Source organism: Nothoprocta perdicaria, unplaced genomic scaffold (genome assembly GCF_003342845.1).
Source record: "Nothoprocta perdicaria isolate Ctin4 unplaced genomic scaffold, notPer1 scaffold_23, whole genome shotgun sequence".
In the NCBI taxonomy this organism is placed as follows: domain Eukaryota; kingdom Metazoa; phylum Chordata; class Aves; order Tinamiformes; family Tinamidae; genus Nothoprocta; species Nothoprocta perdicaria.
In genome coordinates this window covers 1,665,077-1,684,197 of record NW_020455455.1, presented here as the reverse complement: position 1 = coordinate 1,684,197, position 19,121 = coordinate 1,665,077, and positions in this window count along the sequence as shown.

Genomic DNA, 19,121 nt, shown 5'->3' with positions numbered 1-19,121 from the left:
TATCCTGAGGCCTTTTATTTTTTCCAGAACAGTTAGACAAAAAAATTATTTTCATCCTGTGCTGGATTATTCAGGACCCAAATATTCCAGTATTTAAATAAAGGAGTAAGATACCCAGGTACAGTTTGAAACATTACCCAGAGCTTGATATGTGTGAGTAGTGTACAGTCTTTATTTTTTTTAGGTATTTTTTTTCTACCAGAGTTCACCATTCTCAAAGAATGCAAGGCTCCAACACTCAATCATAGGGAAGTCATCAGGAACTAAATACTTTCAGGCATATGTAGAGCAGYGATGTCTAATATCCTCATCTGACGTTGCCACTAGAGGATAACTACAGTTACCATATGGGTGAATAAGGACCAGGCTTCAAGTGACCCATGGTTGAATGGAAAATGATTTGGAGCAGGAAAGATCCCCTAGGATGTCAAAGGCTAAGCTGGCACTGTGTACTTGCATYCCATCCAGCCATGCACAAAGGAATTAGTCTTTCGACTGGCATGACAAGCCCAGCAAAACAAAACAGCTTAGCCCAATGTTTGACATCACTCACATGGAGAAGGAATAGGTGCAGTTCCATTGCAGCTATGCTGCTGGCTTTGGGGCTTTCCAGATCAGCCCCCACTTTCCTTTTTCTTGCTAACACTCATGCCTTTGGTGTGACACTAGAGTTGCTCCATGGGAAGGCTTTGCCAGGATTTTCCACAGATTGGAATGGTTTCAGATATGTGCAAGATGTTTGCAGAAAAGCAGATTAGAGTTGGAAGGTTATGTGAGTAAAGGTCTATGAAAGTAAGCTGGGAGTAATGTCTAAATAGAAAGATGAGTTGACTTTGCTGCTTGATATTGTCTCCAGTCTTCTGTTAAATCTGAGAAAAACCAAAGAGCCTAAGGTAGAACTTTTAATATTAATTGAAATTTGATTTGAATGTGCAGTTCTGGACCATCCTTAACCTTGGTGACCTAGGTTCAAATGTCTCCTTCGTCACAGGAAAAAAATCTCCTCCCACTTAAGGAAGTGATCTTTTCCATAGTGAATCACTCATATACCTTCCTCTGGATTGCACATCATCTTGTTCTCTCTCTTCATTTATTTGCCATACTTGGCATATACAGCAGAGATAATCCTAGTTGTTAGACTACTCACCTGGGAAGAAGACCAGTTGCAATTAATATCTGCAATAGAGATTGTACTTGATATTAAAATACTCAGAAGATTGAGAGCAAATCATTACTAGACCCACCATTTCAATCAATCTAAATACAGACCTGTCCCGTGGTACTCAACCACTAAGGGACAGAGACAGAACACCTTTCAAAGCAAACCCTTAAAGAGATTTGTCAGTTCCCCTTTATTTAGCTGTGCCCTAGTTCCATGGCACAGCATGACTCGTGACACGTACTCATTAAACTGTTTTATTTTATTCAGGGAGCAAGGTATTATGATTTTAAAATCGTTTTTGCATAGCTTGGATGAATGCATTCAATAAATACCATTCAACCCTTAAATAGATTCACAGCATTCTTCCACTATTTCTGCAAAGTAATGCAGAAATATATTTATTAGGCTACAGTCTCTTCATTATCCATATCTGACAGCCTTCCCTACAYCTTTTCACTTCAAAGAATGGATGCGGTCATCCAGCTTTTCTCCACATCTTATTTTTCCATCCATTCTCCAGGATATCCTTCTACTTTAACGACTGTAGTGTCAATTGCTGCATAGAGAGATGATGACAGAAGTTCATGGACTTTTCCAAGGTGTATCCACACCTACTCTTCAGTCCTTCAGACGTGCTCGCATTCAACATTCTCCACAAACCTAAATGGCTCCCTTTCTCTTCAAAAATCTATTATAAAGCTTCAGATAACAGTGAAGCAGAATTAACTTTTTGGAACAGAGAAAAAAATGAGAGCCCTATCAGTGACTATAATAGCAGAAGTAGAAAGCAACAAGGGTCCAAGTTTGACTAGTGCCACTACTACTACTGCATAGCTAATAGTATCTTCAATGTGTTACTTTGGATATAAAAGGCATTGGGGTTTGTTATTTGAGAAGGAAGATAACAAGGAACGAGAAGGGATTGCTGAAGATGCTTGGCCCAAGATGTGAGTGAACTGTTCAGACACCAGGAATATGATAGATTGTTGTGGCCCTAATGATTTTGTTAACATTGAAACAGAACTTCAACATTTAATCAGTAGAATAAGGCAGTCCAAATATAGTGTCTGTTCAAGTATATAAATATAAATACAGGTGTATATCTTGATGAGTATTTAAACTGGCTGGTTTAGAAAAACCTTCTTGTAATAACCACATCTGATTTATCAATACTGTAGTGCTGCTACAGGGATTGGAAGCAATCAGCTATGTTAAGTATTTTGATGGACAGTGGTGGTGGCAACACACTATGGGTACTTTCCTGTTGGCATTCTGATACTGCAGGCCTGGCTAGAATCTGTGTCAATTTCCTAGGAAAGAAGCAAAATTAGACTGATATAGTACCCATTCCCATGATCATATCAGCTTTGCAGCACAAGCTGGATAGGTGTAGTATCTACATAAGACCTAGGAAACGTACTCTGGGCTGAGAATGTATGTGAACATGTGGAACAACATGCCTGTTTTCAAAACCTCGCTGAGGACCATTTCTGAAGCCAGAGTTGAGRCCAGTCTTTGTCATGGTATTGACTATAATCTCATCATCCTCTCACTGTCATATGAAAGATTAGTGCAATGTRGTTCTCGCATACTTCCTGAGATTAAAAACAAGCGTGACAAATTAAGCCCTACCACCAGCAGATGTAACTCCATTTGCGCCAATGAAGTTTTAGTCACTTTCCCCTACAGCTATATTTGATTCAGTGAAGCTATGGGAACTGACTACCAAGTATCATTTTACTCAGATAATATTGTTTTGTTGAAGCCTGAGAATAATTGTATTTTTAGGCTGGAGGAAAAAGAAAGGTTTCACGTTTTTTGGTTATTTTCTTAACTTTAAAATCATAGGTGTTGGCTAGAATCACCATTTTTTTTATGAGTTCATAACAATTTATATTCAAACATGCTTTTAAATATTGTAGCTTGAAATGTTCCTATGTCCTAAAACCACAAAGGGATTCTTAAWAAGTTGTGTGCTTGCGTGGGACTCCATTCAATTGTGTAATTTAAATGGGTCTTATTGCAGCACCTTTGTGTTTGACTGCTACGATTAATGTGATGAAGAAGCTAGTTTTTCACTGTTTCCCTTATCTTTTTCACTTGGATCCAGTACTTCTGCCAAAGGATTTGCTTAGGCATAAAACACACAAAAGGATTTTAGAGTTTATCTGAATGAGAAAGAAGCCCCAGGGGAACCAATTTAATACTTTCAGTTTATCTTCTCATCCTGATATGTGGAAGGCACTCTGCTGTCAGAGCACTTTGACTATGTGGATTTTTTTCAAACATGAGACCATGAACTGACCAGAGGCTTAATCCTTTTGTGAAGATACAGCTAACAAGGAAGCTAATTGCAATGCATCAGTCAGCAGGTGATACAACCACCAGCAGTCTTGCCAAAATTTCAGTGCTATTGGCATTTGATTTGAAAGCCTGTTTCTTAGTAAAAACAAAGAGATCAGCAAAGCTAAAGAATAACATTTTCCCCTATTATCAAGACACTTTGATTGCAATCTTCATTTTACCGCTGGCCAAGGGTACATATTAATTTACCTTGCTACACTTGTGCTAGTGAATTCTTCTTCTGACACTCAAACAAAAGGTGACATTAACAATTTTTCATYAGTAATAGGATGCGTTCAAAGATCCAAAGCAATTGTTCTTTGACTCTCAAGCACTGCATTTATTACACTCCAGCAAAATCTTTTCTCTGGAAAGGAAATATTGAATTAAGAAATTGTCATCATGTTACACCACTGCTTACTTTATCTTTTCCGATAGAATGKTTTATGGTTCTTTTTTTAGGATCATCTAGGAAATACAATGTACCAAGTTTATTACTATTGCAGAGTCATACACTGTGTGTGATGCCTACGTTTTCCTGTGTTACCTTCCTGTGGCTCACTGTAGTTGTAAATTTGGGGGCTCTGCTATGACCTAAACAATAGTTATTAAGTGTTTAAGTCTTTTGTGGCCTCATAACTTGCAAGAAAAGCTCCATACGAATCTGAAAGGAAAGCTGCTTGAAAAAGAACACAAGTTGCAGGGCTTATTAGCTTAAACACAGCATTGTTACATAGGGGATACGGCTCCCAGTTCAGAGCTGGCTTATGCACAATCACCTGACACCATAGTATAACATGAAAGATACCAGAAAGATCTCTATATAGATACACAAAGGACAAAAGATTTTGTCTTCTTTAGTCTGGAAAACAAAAGCTGAGAGAAAATATAATTCTACCGTATAAATGCATAGGCAAAATAAATACTAGAAAGGCACAATGTACAGTTACCGTGAAGGACCAGGCTAGCACAACAATAAATAAACATAAAGGAATTGTTTTCATTAGATCGGTTAGATTCTGAAATAGTGTGTATTCAAGACAAATACCTAAGAGAGTAAGAGAGAGAGAGACAATCAGTTTATGAAAGAAATTATATGAATTTGTTTCTAATAGCGAAAGAAGGGACTTGATGAACATGAGTTCCCCTCATCTTATGTCTTAAGTTCTTTTCAAGTTCAGTCTCCATATTTTAATTCCACATTATTTTCATAACAATTCTAAATCAGCCACTCTGAAAATTTTGATTGTTTCAGTCATCAGATGGCAAAGACTTAAAATTACTGCTGACCTACGATTTACCCCTGGAATGAAAGACTTAGATCCCGTTGAGAAATTCCTTGATCTAAAGATTCTCTTGTGAATGCATTGCTTTCTTTTCATCCCTTTTCATCTTCTCATCTTAAAAAAATACATTATATTCATCCATATTTCATAACCATCCTCACTCATTCTCTCTGCTGTGCTAACAAGATAATAACTCCTAATTTTTAAGTTGCCATCATAGCATATGCAGTACTTGCCTTTCAACAAAAAATTACAAATTAGACTGTACAGATGATTAAAACATGAACGGAATGCAGTGCATCTGTCAGAGCATCCTCTCTTATAGGTAACAACCTGTCTAACATCTCCTTAAGGAATGTAGATAGTTTCCAGAGGTCTGAAGTCAAATACATTGCCTTAGAAAGCAGCTTTAGAGCAAACCGCAGAGCTCTCTACTTGGTAATTTAAATGACTGACCATTCAATTTATGAGCATTCTCAGCAATAAAATTCAGCCTGAGCTTAATAATAGCACATTTTATGTGACAACGATGACAATTACAATCTATAGTTACTGCAATCGCCCTTTGGTCTAGGGAAAGATGACAGTATTAATTACACACACTTGCYATTTGTCAGACTTAACTTGGCAGGCGATTGAGCTCTGAACCATCTTCAGCTTGACTTCTACATTTTCCATTTTCTAATCCACTGGAACGAAGATAATTAGAACAGAGAAAAATGAGAGGCTTTCCTTTTTCTGACTTGTTTAAAGATGTACCGAACCTCTACCACATGTTAGCACATATTCAGTAACATCACAGTCACATTAAGGCTGTGACACTTTAGTTAAGAATCTGTCGGCATTTACTTCAGAAAAACTATGCTGCAGAGGTACTGCATATCTCATTCATTTTAATTTGTGTTGGATAGAACATGACGCAAAAAGTCTCTCAGCCCATATGTAACTCTCACATAATTTAAACATTTCTTACTATTTCTGTCTAGAATTCTATTTTCCATGCTTGTTGACATTTCTAGCCTTCTGGGGGAGCTAAAATATATTGACTTTCATAAAAAAATTTAAAAAGCATTTCTCTGTCAACTGAAAGCAAAATCATAGCTTTCAAATTAGGAAATCATCTCTGGAACAGCTAAGAACTTGCTTAGTTCTACACAGAATCACAGAATCACAGAATCACAGAATCACAGAATCACAGAGTCACAGAATCACAGAATGGTTGAGGTTGGAAGGAACCTCTAGTTCAACCCTCCTGCTCAAGCAGTGACATCTAGAGCAAGGGGCACTGGGTGACATCCAGATGGCTTTTGAAGATCTCCAAAGAAGGGAACTCTACAATCTCTTTGAGCAGCCTGTTCCAGGGCTCTGTCACCCTCACAGGAAAGATGTTCTTCCTCACATGGAGATGGAACTTCCTGTGTTTCAATTTGTACCCGTTACCCCTTGTTCTGTTGCTGACCACCACCGAGAAGAGTTTGGCCCCTTCCTCTTTACATTCTCCCCTCAAATATTTGTACACATTGATAAGACATATGGAAGCAATTCCACATAAGGTCAAGTTCTTTAAGTAGAGATGAACTAAGTAAATGTATTAACACTTTCTTGAACTGGTGTATCCATCTAGTAATCTTAATCATACAGTTTCCTTACAGTTTCCTTCCTAAAAAGAAGAAAAAAGTCGTTCTTTTTTTTTTTTTCCAAACAACTCCACTCTTAAAATGTAGATATTAAAAAGGAGCAAYTTCAAAACATGAGACTAAGTAAACAAGTTTTAACCATTACAGACTTAAAATAAGTGTTAAAGACGTAGAAAAGAGACAGGTGTAACACTTCAAAATTGAAAGTCATTTTAAGAAATGCCTGCTCTTGGTCTTTTTATTGACCAAGATCCTTTAATGCAGCAAATCCTCAACTACAGCAAGGCCTACGTAGAAGACATACTCAGAGGCCACAGCTCCATAACTGTGCAAGTCAGCCTGAAGTGGCTGTCTCTCCTCACTTCGTTCTCYCCAGGCATCTTTTCCTCTCCTTTCTATTGCATTAGCACTGGCGTTCACCTGACTTCACCTGTTCAGTAGGAGGAGGGAAGGCCAAACTTTGTTCTCCACCTTTATTCCATGAACAAGCTCATCAGCAGATCAGATGCATGCCAACACTGTCACCAGAGARGAAATGCAGCTAAACAGAAGGCAAAAGGTGGTCTGAAATCCCTTCACTTTGTAAAAACAAACAGTCTTGAGGCTCAAGATGCTTCATAGATAAAGTTCCCACTTATTTTTTTCCCCATCAATAAACAGCCATGCAAAACATTTTGTCTCATCAACTTGGCAGGCTATTCTGCAAACAGAATTTTGCTCCTACTGCTCTCTGAGTGATAATTCAAACTCTGGGACTAGAGTTTTTTTCTGGTCATAATCTAAGCTTTTAATATTGCTGATTCATAATATTATGTGCAATTGCTTACAAAATCACTTCAGTTTTAGAGATGGTGAAGGCTTCACAGTTATTCACTGTGGATCTTACAGGTACGAATATGGCTTAAACTAGAAATATGTAAAGCATATTATTTATGTTATAGTTTTTTAAGTGCACATAATATTTAAGCATACTATGATGAGTAGTATTTATTGTGGATTACATATTCTCTCTGAAACTGAAGATGTAAAATTGCTGTACTGGATGACATTTAAAAATATTTTGAGGCCTTAATACTGGATTCATGCTATATGTCTATAAACAATATTACAGAAATGTGCGAGGGATGTTGCTAAAGGGTAATAAGCCACAAGGTAATCATGAAAAGTGGATAGGTCCAACACTTGAGACAGCACAATTTAAGAGCAGATTCATAATCTCAGATACACAGTACATTGTATATGAGTACACAGTATATACAACACAGTACATTGAATTGTATAGTGCAATTGTATAGGTCTAACATTTGACTAAACGTAGCAAGCAAACTGACTGGTGAAGCACATTTTAAGTCCTTTATGAGASTTGTGGCTTATAGTTCAAATCAGATACAGTGAAAATATTTCCTCCTGTTTAATTTAAATTCTCCATTACTGTACCATGATACCTACTACTGTGATGTTGTAGTTTTTGATCTAAGTCTCCTCCTCTCTACTTTGGCCATGAATTAGCTGCTAACAACATTGTTCTAGAGAGACACACACATAAAAAGCATGCCCATGCAAATATGCAAAAAACACAGCACAAAATTTCACAGTAGGGCAGGYTGTGTCAACAATGCTTCTGTAATGATATCGCTGAAATATGCTTTTTGCTGTACAACCAAAGAAAATTGCAGAGCCCCAAAGTCCTTGGCTTGTAATCTATACATATGTTAGATCAACAGCCCTTCAGCATCCTCTGTAAGTAGCACTTCTTTGGAGATTTTGTAGAGTTCATAGGGCCCCAGAAAATAATTTGTCAAAATCATGCCAAAATACCATGAAATAAAATAAATATATGGGGAGAATTTCTATTTCTCGGTGTATTCATATCTTTATTAGAATATTTTTCATGGAGGAAAAAATGAAGCTATATATACATATATAAACATATAAATCACACATAAATACACATATTTTCATGTTTATGCTTTGCTAATAAAAGTAAACAGCAATGACAAAGGATTTAGCTTGAAGCTTTATTTCATTTCTTATGATTTCCACTCAAATATGCACGGCCAAATACTCTGCTTCACTAATCAGGAGAAACTTCCTTTGAAGCCAGCAAAGGTTATATCTGATTGAAGAACACAGACCAAATTTTGAAGTCTGGGTATTGGGCTTGATGTTTCCCAGCAAACAGAGACAGTACCCAGTTACTACCTGAAAATGTGTTTAGACATATGGAGCTTTTTAGCATGCGTGGTGCRCTGTGGATGGCAACCCATGTCCCCTGGGCGCTGCTGCCCCAGATCCCATCTGACAACTGAAAGGGGCAATGTCACAGTCACACACTTACCTTTCCCTGAGACAGAAAACTGCAATGCAGCAATTTATACTCCTGCCTAATCTTTTTGTGTACCAGCTACCTCTATATTACATGTATTAAGAATGTTCAGGAGCACTACGTGTTTGGCTTGCCATGCAGAGAACATCCCCACTTCTACCCAGCTGCAGCTGCAATCCAATCTGCTAGTGGCTCAGCAAAATCCTTCTTTTCTCATTTACTTTCAGATGCTTTAACTCTTCCTGTTCCTCCTTCATTTTCCCCTTTCCAAAGGAAGCAATTGCAGTTGTTCCCTCTTGTCCTAAAGTCAATTGCCCAAAAGACAGGAGCTCACACAAGGACACAGAGCAATCTCCCCATCAGCCTTCTAGACCCATGCAATGTCCTCATATATGCAAACTGCATCTGCAAGCCACTATATCCATAATAGGATTGAGATATATCTTGGAAATGTGAAATGTCCTGATCACTTCTACTTTATCCTGCAAAGCTCTATTTTCTGTTGTATTTTTGACTAGAATGAAAAAAGTCTTTCTCTTATGTATTTGCTCAGTGAAAGTTCAGTCGGTGCCATTTCACTTTGTAAAGGATCTCCTGTCAAATAAGCACTGCTAGATTTGTTTCACATTACCTAGCCTCCATTATAGCAATCTCGTTAGCTTTCTTAGCTACCATTATCTACCAGACGTTCAGTTGAGGAGGACTGGAAGCTGATATTATATATGTTGAAATCTAGAATCTCATGCAAATCCTTTGAACATTACTAGACAAAATTTATGGGATTTTATAAGTACAAACTTAATGCACACAATATGGTGCTTTTAAACAGGATATGCAATCTCAGAGGAAAGTAAGTCAACATTCAAATATATCCTTTGCCAGCATACATAATTGTCTKCCTATCTCCTCTGATATCCTGATGTATTCAACATTTCCTTTACATTTATTCATGCCTGGCTGACTTTTAAGTACTCTCTGAAGCAAACCATGAATTTGCCATGTTTTAAAGAGTATTGGCTCATTGTTCACAGTGGCTAAGCAGTCACATTTTTCTAACAGATTTCATAGCAAGCTCTTGGAATACTTCAATAGAAATTAGGTCTTCTCTGCAAGCCCTCCTTCTTTGCATTTATTTTTTCTTATTCCAATTATCTAGAACAGTTTCAGATATAACATTTACCCAGGCACTAGCTTTCTTTCAGTTAATAATTCACAACAGTTCCACCAATCTCCAGTGTAAAACTCCATTTCCCTACATAGCTTTTGCATTTTGTCTCTATATGGAATTTTTCTTCATTTCTGTTTGTATGCCATCCCCATAAATACTTATTGGGATCAATCAACATGCCTGCTGTTTGTTGTCTTTTAATTTTACTGATTTTGATTTCAAATTCTGCCAAAATTGTTAAATGTCTTGCAACTATTATATTTTCCAGTGGTGGGGGTATATTTGGATACATACATGTCCACATCTAATGCACTTCTTATAACTTTATTATTTTGTTGGCATTTGTTCTACAGTATTTCTCCCATGTATTTAGCTTCCTTGCAGTTTTCTGCTTTCCAGTTTCTTGTTCTCTCAGTCAAGGTCTAATGTCATTGCCACTTGTGTTCTAGCACTTTCAAGCATTCTTTATTATTTTAATTTTCTCATCGGTGATTTCTTCAGGGAATTCTGAAGGAATTTCCCAAGTTAGAGATACAATTTTACAACTAGCATTGCTTCATGGCTGATTCTTTAAATTTATGTTGGTCGAATGTTTTGCAAAGAACTTTCACTCTCCTTATAGCTTTATCTGAAAGCTGTATGTTTCAATTGCTTTGCTTTTCTCRAGAATAGGCAAATCTTCATTCTGCCTAATTCTTCCTGGATTAGATGTAGGCTACTGGAGATACCTGTAGCTCCAGGTCCAACAAGAGTCAAAGAAATGACGGTTTTCCTGAGTCTCTGCTCTCAAAGAGTCCACCTGCCTGCATTTAGATGTCAAATACTAGTCTTACTCTTTTCTAGGACTCTGATACGTGTCTTCAGCTGAACAGGTTTAAATATTTTTATATGTAATGGGGATGCTCCTTCCCCAGCCCAACCTGATCTCCCACACRTAGTCCTGTTCAAGTGTTACTCTTTAGCATCTTTATGTATCATGCTATGCAGAGGCACAGCCCTAGAAGGTTGGGGACAGCAGAGGAGCAGAGGGGAGTCATCCCATGCCATTGCTCCACTTAGGGATGCCTTGTCAGATCACCACCACTGCCCTCCCAATATGGGTCCTTACACTCCCACTTGTGCATTTGTCATTCCCCACATTTTTCTACTCYGGCTATCCCATGCTTTGACTTTACGATGCTGCGACCTTAGCGTGGCTCCTCTGCGAGCAGGTTCAGCTCACGAGAGCATCAGAAAACTCCCTCCTCAAAGAAAAGCACCTGCTTAGTGAACTGAAGTAGCTGATCAAGGKTGAGAGGAGTGCCAGGGCAAGTGCAAACAAGAGGTGGACTACCAGAGCAGGAGATGGGCAAAAGGAGAAGAGGCAAGAATGAGCAGGACTAACTCATCAATGCAATGCAAGATTGRCTCAGCCTGTCTCTTCTCCCCTACCCCCAGGGACGATTCCTGGCATTAAATCTTCCTGACACCTTCCTCAAACTAAAAATATAATTCCCAGTCATTTTGACATACAATGTAGTGGATTTGAGATCCAAAAAGAAACCTTTAACAGCAAACTTTTTGACATTCAGAAAGGAAGAATATTTTTCATCAAGCTTCTAAACCAATTATGATAAGAAATTTTCAGTTAGAAAACTTTCACAAATTGTTTAACAGGATGACGCAAAGACAAACGAAAAGTTAGACTACTTTAAAGCTGTATTTTTTACTGAAACYCTCTTCATTTCAAAATAATATATTGCTATAAGTATTGCTCTATCATACTTCAAAAGTACAAGCCATTTCAACTCTATCTGTAATAATAGCCTCATATGGTAACACTCATAATATTCACTTAAAGGGGTTTTCATAAGAGCTGTCCAATTTACAGCTTGAATTCTGACCTCTGCATTGTCAAAAGCCTTGATCATTCAAATAATATTTATTATCAAGGCAAATCCTACCAATTTTTCACCCCTCTATGCTTCCTAAGACTAAACCACCATTGATTCCAAGGGGGATTTATTGACATTTATACACACACACACACACACATATATATATATGTAGTGTGTGTATGTATATATACATGGGTAATATCAGTAGCACTATGAACCACTAGGCATAGTACACTTGGGCTCATAAAATGTTTCCTAAACCCAGTCTTGACTCCAACTATAATGCTTGAACTCTGTGACAAAACTCTTTATTTTCCTRAGAACTGTAATCAGACTTCCCATTCTTCAGGTTTTGCTCTTAGGGATTCTCACAGAACAATACTAATTTTGACCTTGTTTTAATTGGTGGTTTTGTTTGAGGATCTAGGACTGTATCAGGCAAAAAGACTTGTTGTTCCATACACCACCTATAGTGTTGATAAATACATCTACTGACATAATATATGAAAAGGATTATTTGACATTGTTTCCTGTGCTGACATGTATCGGAGTCAATGATCCAGGATTTCCTTTCATCCAGTGATGACAAATGTATCTGGAGAAAGAGACTCTTGTATGATTTGGAACAGGTGAATATTATTAATGGAATAAAAAATTAACAGAAACGTTGCATTTCAGTAAAGCAGGTGACAGAGAATCTTCTAATAGATTGTCTCTGTGGGGAGTAAATCTAGAAATTTTCTTTTTTAATTATGGATTTCTTAAGATTTGATTTTACTGAATAGATCTATATGCCTCTATAGATTAACAACAAATCAGTATGAAATGTCTAATCTGTTGCATGACGAGAAAATTATGTAAAATAAAGTCTAATTCAGTTAATCTGAATGGACAGGGCAACATTGTAGTGGAGAAATGTTSTTTATAAGTTATAATGGGAAACAAAAGGATTTTTTTTCTCAAATTGATGGGCAGATATGGGCTATTTTCAGCATAGTGTTTGCTAGAATTTGGAAAGATTAAGGGGAATACAGTGAGTCATCCTTCTAGAACAGTCAATACATGAATGAAGAAAACTGAAGCCTCTAGGACCACAGACCTTCCTGAAGCGATGATAAGAGATCATAGGACAAGAGAAGGGTCTCAAACAAGAGGTTCCAACAGTATTCAGAAAAAAAGAAAAAAAAAAAAAAGATTCTAAAAAGATTCTATAAGATCAATATGTTTTATCTGGGCATAAAAATTTTGCTAAAATTAGTCTGGGCAGTCTGACACACACTTCACCTTTTATCTGTAAAATTGTCATTGCTTTCAAGAAGGTAGTTACCCAAATCATAACTTTTTTTCCTGCTGCCTGACTGCAGTGTCAGCATTCAGAACTAATGAAAAAGTCCCTGCAAGAGCCAGGAAAGAAGTAAAGAGGTGTGATCTAGCGAGCAATTAAGGAGGTCTCTTTGTCATGCAAAACCACTGTAATGCTGGCTAATAAGTTCAGAGAGACCATAACAACCAGCAGGAACCATTCGCAATCACCCTTATCCATAAAGGTAGCAAAAGCTAAATAGCGGTTCTGCTTCAAAACTRCATATCAAATCAAACACTGCTATTGTAGGAGCTTTTCAGGTAGCACCCTACATCATTTATTTTCTCATTCCCTAATGATATCTTTAGATGTGCTGCTCCAAGTTTCTTATTGTTTTATCTTCCTTTGATTACCGTGCCTCACCGATGTACAATGGCAGAATAAACTGCCACCTCCTCAGCTGCCTTGTGGCCCCTGTGTCAAGTCACTTCTTTCCCCATACGTGAGTTAGCAGTATGTCAAGTCAGGCAATGGGGAACGTACTCCGGACAATGGGATGAAGAAAGGAGGATCTATGGGGCCGCCTGGGGCAGGGATGCTTGTCCAYTGGGAAAGGGAGCACCTGGCACCTAGAATCACTTTACTGCATATACAGATAATCTCTATCCAGATCTTAGTACCCAAGCACTAGGGCATAGTAGCATACAGAATTTGTATGCCGGGRAAGCAAACTCTATACATTGTGGTGTCTCTGAAACAGTCTTCTAAAACCAGGAATTCACACCTTTGCAACTGAGAGACATTTAACTCACTCTTTTGGACACTAAAGTAAAAGATTTAAATGCTAGTATCATCTTCTGCATGAGGAAATTGCCTCAAAACACTACCTGCAAAAGACTGTAGCTCCTTGTGTCRCCTTTAAAATAATCAGAACATCTCATGAATGGGACATCTTAAGTAAATTAGTTCTGTTTTTTCAGTTCTGCTGCCACTTGGAAGTGATTTCTTTTTTTCAGTTAGGGAAAAAATATTAGAAAGCTGTTGGCTCTGGGAATTGAATTGCCTTCATGGAGGATTGAACATACTGTATGAAGCTGATTAAAATATAAAAATGCAGGAAGAAAGCTGCTCTGTGTCTGAAGTAACATGTGGCTTTGGCAGTCTTTGGTTCTTTTTCTTTTTTAATCTTAGCTTTGATGGATCAAATTCTGAAAGTTTGATAACAGCTAGATCAATTCATTTTTGCTCTCTGGCTAATGGCTCCATGGGGTACACACTAGAAGTATACATACAATCTGTTAATCCTGAATCTGCATATTGTGAATGAAAGYCTGGGAATCGCAGCTTTTGAACTTTTGAGTGATATGTATATATATTTTATCCTCGTTGTTGGCAGAAGATGAAATTCTAACAGATTTCCCTCAATTTGTATAGAGAATGTAGTCTGTAAAAAGGTCCTTCAACATTCACATTTAAATGTGTTTGAAATTGCCTGGAAATTCAGGGTGCCAGTAGGAGGACATGTGGGAGGAACATCATTCTAGATATGAAAAACTTAACCAAAGACTTTGGAGTCCCTTACTGCTATGAAAGAGAAATACTTCGCATTTYGGGCTGTGCTTTAGGGATTCGTTAATGACTTTTGACATTCTGCTCAAWGTTTCCTCTCACTTAAAACAGAAATTCATATTACAAAATGACCCCCCACACACACACAACACAGATACAAAGAAAAGTTATTTAATTTAGTAAAAGGATGTTAATTCAGAATATTTCATAATTTCCTGCCTCTTCAGCCCTCTGAGCTAAGGTGTCATCTTCACATGTGTCTTAACTTAATTTGACTTAATAAAATAAAAAATGCTAGGAGAGCAGAAAACTCCCCTTGTAAATGGGGAAACTGATTCTGCTATATACCCCTATGTAACCATCGCTGTACAGCAAGAATCTCTTGGCCTTTTTTTCATAATGGATCCATAACAAATACAGGGAAACATTTGTTTTTATCAACTTCAATACTGCACAAACATACTACCTTTCAGTCAGTGATTGGAAAGAGAATGGTTTCTAGAACACAGCCCTTCAACAAACTTCAATAACACTTTTTAGGGAGAAGATTGCAACAGATTAAGAAGCTGTTCTCATTTTGCCAAGGATATAGGAAAAACAGTACTTGACCCAATCTTTCCATTTTTTTCCTTTTTTGAGAAAGGCTCCATTTGCTTTGGCTGAACCTCTCTTGACACTGYACCGTTAGACTATGGAGCAGCTGTCCTAACCCAGGACAAGGTGAATCCTTACCTGCATGTAGGTAATCAAGCCTTCTTATTCCCACTGAACCCAGCAGGAAGGTGGAATAGCCGGGATTCCCCCCTGCAGCAGAAGTCTACGTGCCAGCCAAAGTCTTCAGGAAGGTGTTGGAGAGCTCGGGACTGGGAGTGAAGAACACAGCCATGGCAGGGCACAGCACAGCACGGCACAGTGAGGGATAAGGCAGGATTCACTGGGAGCTCCTGCACTGAAGGAAGGTGTCTAGCTGAGTCTGGACAGATGTCCAAGTGGGCGTTATGTCAGATGGAGATGCCTCCTTTCATTGCCATTAGGAATATATTATGCTCTGTACAGTAATCCTACACAAGTTCCTGTGAAAATATCTTGCGCTCCGTTATATTTGTCTTGTATAGGAAAACTGTGAATTGTGAATTATGGTGAACAATTTGGCTCCTGAGGCCCTGTAGGTATTTCTACCTTGTATCTCTGCTTTTCCTGTAACGACACAACAAAACATGGCTGAGAATACATAGTTTTCAGTTGGATTCAACGTACCATGCTAAGTACTACACAATGTTCACAGCAGCTTGCAGTAGTGCTAATGCACAACTTGTTCAATTATCTACACTTTAAAAAGCTATTATATCGCCAGTGGTCAGAATGACTAACAGGGCTTAGCCTCCCTGTTAAGTACATGGGACTTGCTTTTACAGAAAAACTGCTTAGGAAGCTCAGAGGTCCAGTTTCCTCAAAATGGAATAGTATTTTGTACAGAAGATCATATATTGAAGACAGGATTTTCTTCCTTCATTGGGCAACAGACACTTTTCAAAAATAAAATTACTTCTGAGAATCAGTTTGGCAGAATATATAACTCACCAGTATTTCTTTTTTACTTTGAGTACCAAGAGCTTAAAAGAATCAAGAGCTAAGCACTTGCAGCAATACAGAAATAATAAATAATCGTTTATTTTTATCCACAGTATATAGCATTTAAAAATCAACCTTTTGCAGTATATTATAAATTGTCTCCTCTTTCAAGCACGTGTGTGGGAGGAAATGGAAAGTGGTCTTTCAGCTGCCAGGTTTATCTGGTAAGTGCTAGTTTTTTTCATAGCAACCAATAGAACCATCTCTAGCATGGTCTGAGCTTTGCTCCCACAGCATGGTAAAAGCACATATAGCATATCATATATTGTTTCTTTGAAACTGCCAATGTGTATGTGAATACGTATGTGTGCCTGTGTGAGGGGGAGTATGTACACATGAGTGGATAGATGCCTTTGTGTATGTATCACTAAGAATTTAATCATGTAATTTTTACTTTCTCAGGACAACTGATCCTCAGCCTGATTAAGGTAAAAAAGTTCTTATTGGTAGCATCCATGCATTTATTTCAGAAGTTTCAAGGTCAAATTCCTTGGATGGCTACAACGCCTTGACATGGAGCACCATCTGAGTTATCCCATGAGTTCCTCCAGTCAAACTGACCTTTCTGGAACCCTCTAGGATTCCTTAGATTTCCTGGAATTCCCTGGACTTTAATTCCCTGGAAAAGCAATAAATGGATGGACAGATAGATAGATAGATCTCTCCTGAGTTGGATGGATGGTTCATACAGTTCAGTATTCCTCCTTCATCAGTCAAGAGCAGGCATGGCTGGCCAGGCCCTGCAGTCCAGTCCTCTCCCCAGCATTCACCATTGCTGGACAGAGATATTAGAGGGCGCATCCCTGCCCTGTTCTCTTAGGATCTGCTTAGGGACCTGCTGTCCATTAATTTGTCTAAGGTCTTTTTGAACTGAATTTTCCCCTTTCTGCCTCCACAGTCCCCTGTGGCATCAAAAGGCACAAAGTTCAGCTGGAGGCCAGTTGGCAGCGTTTCACTGAGAGGTCAATACGGGGCCATCACTTCTGAACATCTTCATTAATGACCTAGACAATGGGGCAGAAAAGGCCCTGTCCTGGTGGATACAAAGTTGAGCAAGGACCAGMCCTTGTTGCAAAGAAGGCCAACCTGGGCTGCATTAGGAAGGTTTCTAGGAGGTGGTCCTTTCCCTCTACWCAGCACTGGTGAGGCTACCAGTGCTRAGGCTATATGGAGCACTGAGTCTTGTGCTGGGTTCCACCATACAAGAGAGGCACAGACATAYTGGAAGAAATCCACTGAAGGGCCAGTAAGATGATTAAAGAACTACAGCATCTCTCAGACAAGGAGAGACTGAGAGAGTTGGGACCATTCAGCCTGGAGGARAGGAGGCTTTGAGGGAATCTTATATATGTATAAATACCTGATGGGAAGGTGTAAGAAAGATGGAGCTGGACTCTTCTCAGGGTTATYCGGTGTCAAGAAAAAGGCAATGGGTACAAACTGAAATATAAGAAATTCCATTCAAATATAAGAAAACACTTTTTTATGGTGAAGGTGGTCAGACCTGGAATGGATTGCCCAGAGAAGATGAGGTTTTTCCAGTCCTGGAGATATTCGAAACCCGACTGGACGTGGCCCCAGGCATTCTGCAGGGCTGAGTGGCTGGACAAGATYATCTCCAGAGGTGCCTTCCAACCTCAGCCATTCTGCAGTTCTGTGAAATACCCAAAATTCAGTGCTCACTGTGTAAAGAAGTGCTTAGGTCATCTGTTCTAAACTGATCTCCTGCTAGTTTCATTGAATGCACTCTGGAGATGTTGATAACGACTTTGCACTCACTGTATGCGTTACTTACCYGATTTTATACATTTTGATCATTCACCCACCCTGCCCACTCCAAATTCAGAAGCCCCAGCTTTTTCTCTCTCCACATAAAGCAGTTGCCCCATCTCCTTAATCATTTTATTTGCCCTTCTTTGTAGCTTCTCTGACTCTAACACATATTTCTTGAGATGAAGTGACTAGCATTGAACACAGCACAAAAGAAAGGGGTGGACCAAGGTTTTAAACCATGTTCTCTGTCTTGTTCTCAATTCTCTTTCTGCTGATGTCCAATATCTTGGGGTTTTTTTTACCTACTGCTGCACATTGAGACAATGATTTCAGAGAAGTGTCGATGGTGATCCCAGGATCTTTTTCCTAAATTGCTGCAGCAAAACAGAGCATTGATCCTCCATCTGTCCATTTTATTGAGGATAAAACAGCAAAGTCTGAGAGAATTTGAGGGAGGAAAACAGGTTTGGTTGAATGTTTGTCTTCAGAAAGCCCCTCGCTTGCCTTAACAAGGCACTGTCCCCACTGCCATCTCCCATTTCTCTGCCTCCCTTAATTGCAACTCCCTTGTAGCTGCACCTGCAAAGCAACATTACCAARGAAGGCAAGAGGGTTTCTTTGTGCCCTCTCACTTTAGCTCCRCTGGTGGGACCACAAGCTGCCCTATTTTTTACGATAGTCACAAAGTCACAGTTCAAACCCTTAAGATAATTATAAGGCAAATCTTTTCCTATGCTTGCATATGGCAATTGCATTATTAGCTTTCCATTACTGCCGAGGAAAGTATCTTAATTTAGCAACTGTCTGTTACTGATTGTGCTACTTGACAGCAGGACTGACATAAATATTTATTGAATTTGTGGGGAAAAAATCTACCAAGCAGGATGCAGCATTCATTCATGGTAGAAAATTAGCAGCTCTTTCACTAACCCACTTCTCCTAGTCACTAACCCACTTCTCCTAGGGGGTACTTGCTTAGAAAATGAACACTTTAAAATGATTGCCTCTAGTGACACAGGGTGCAACCATAACTAACAAAATACTA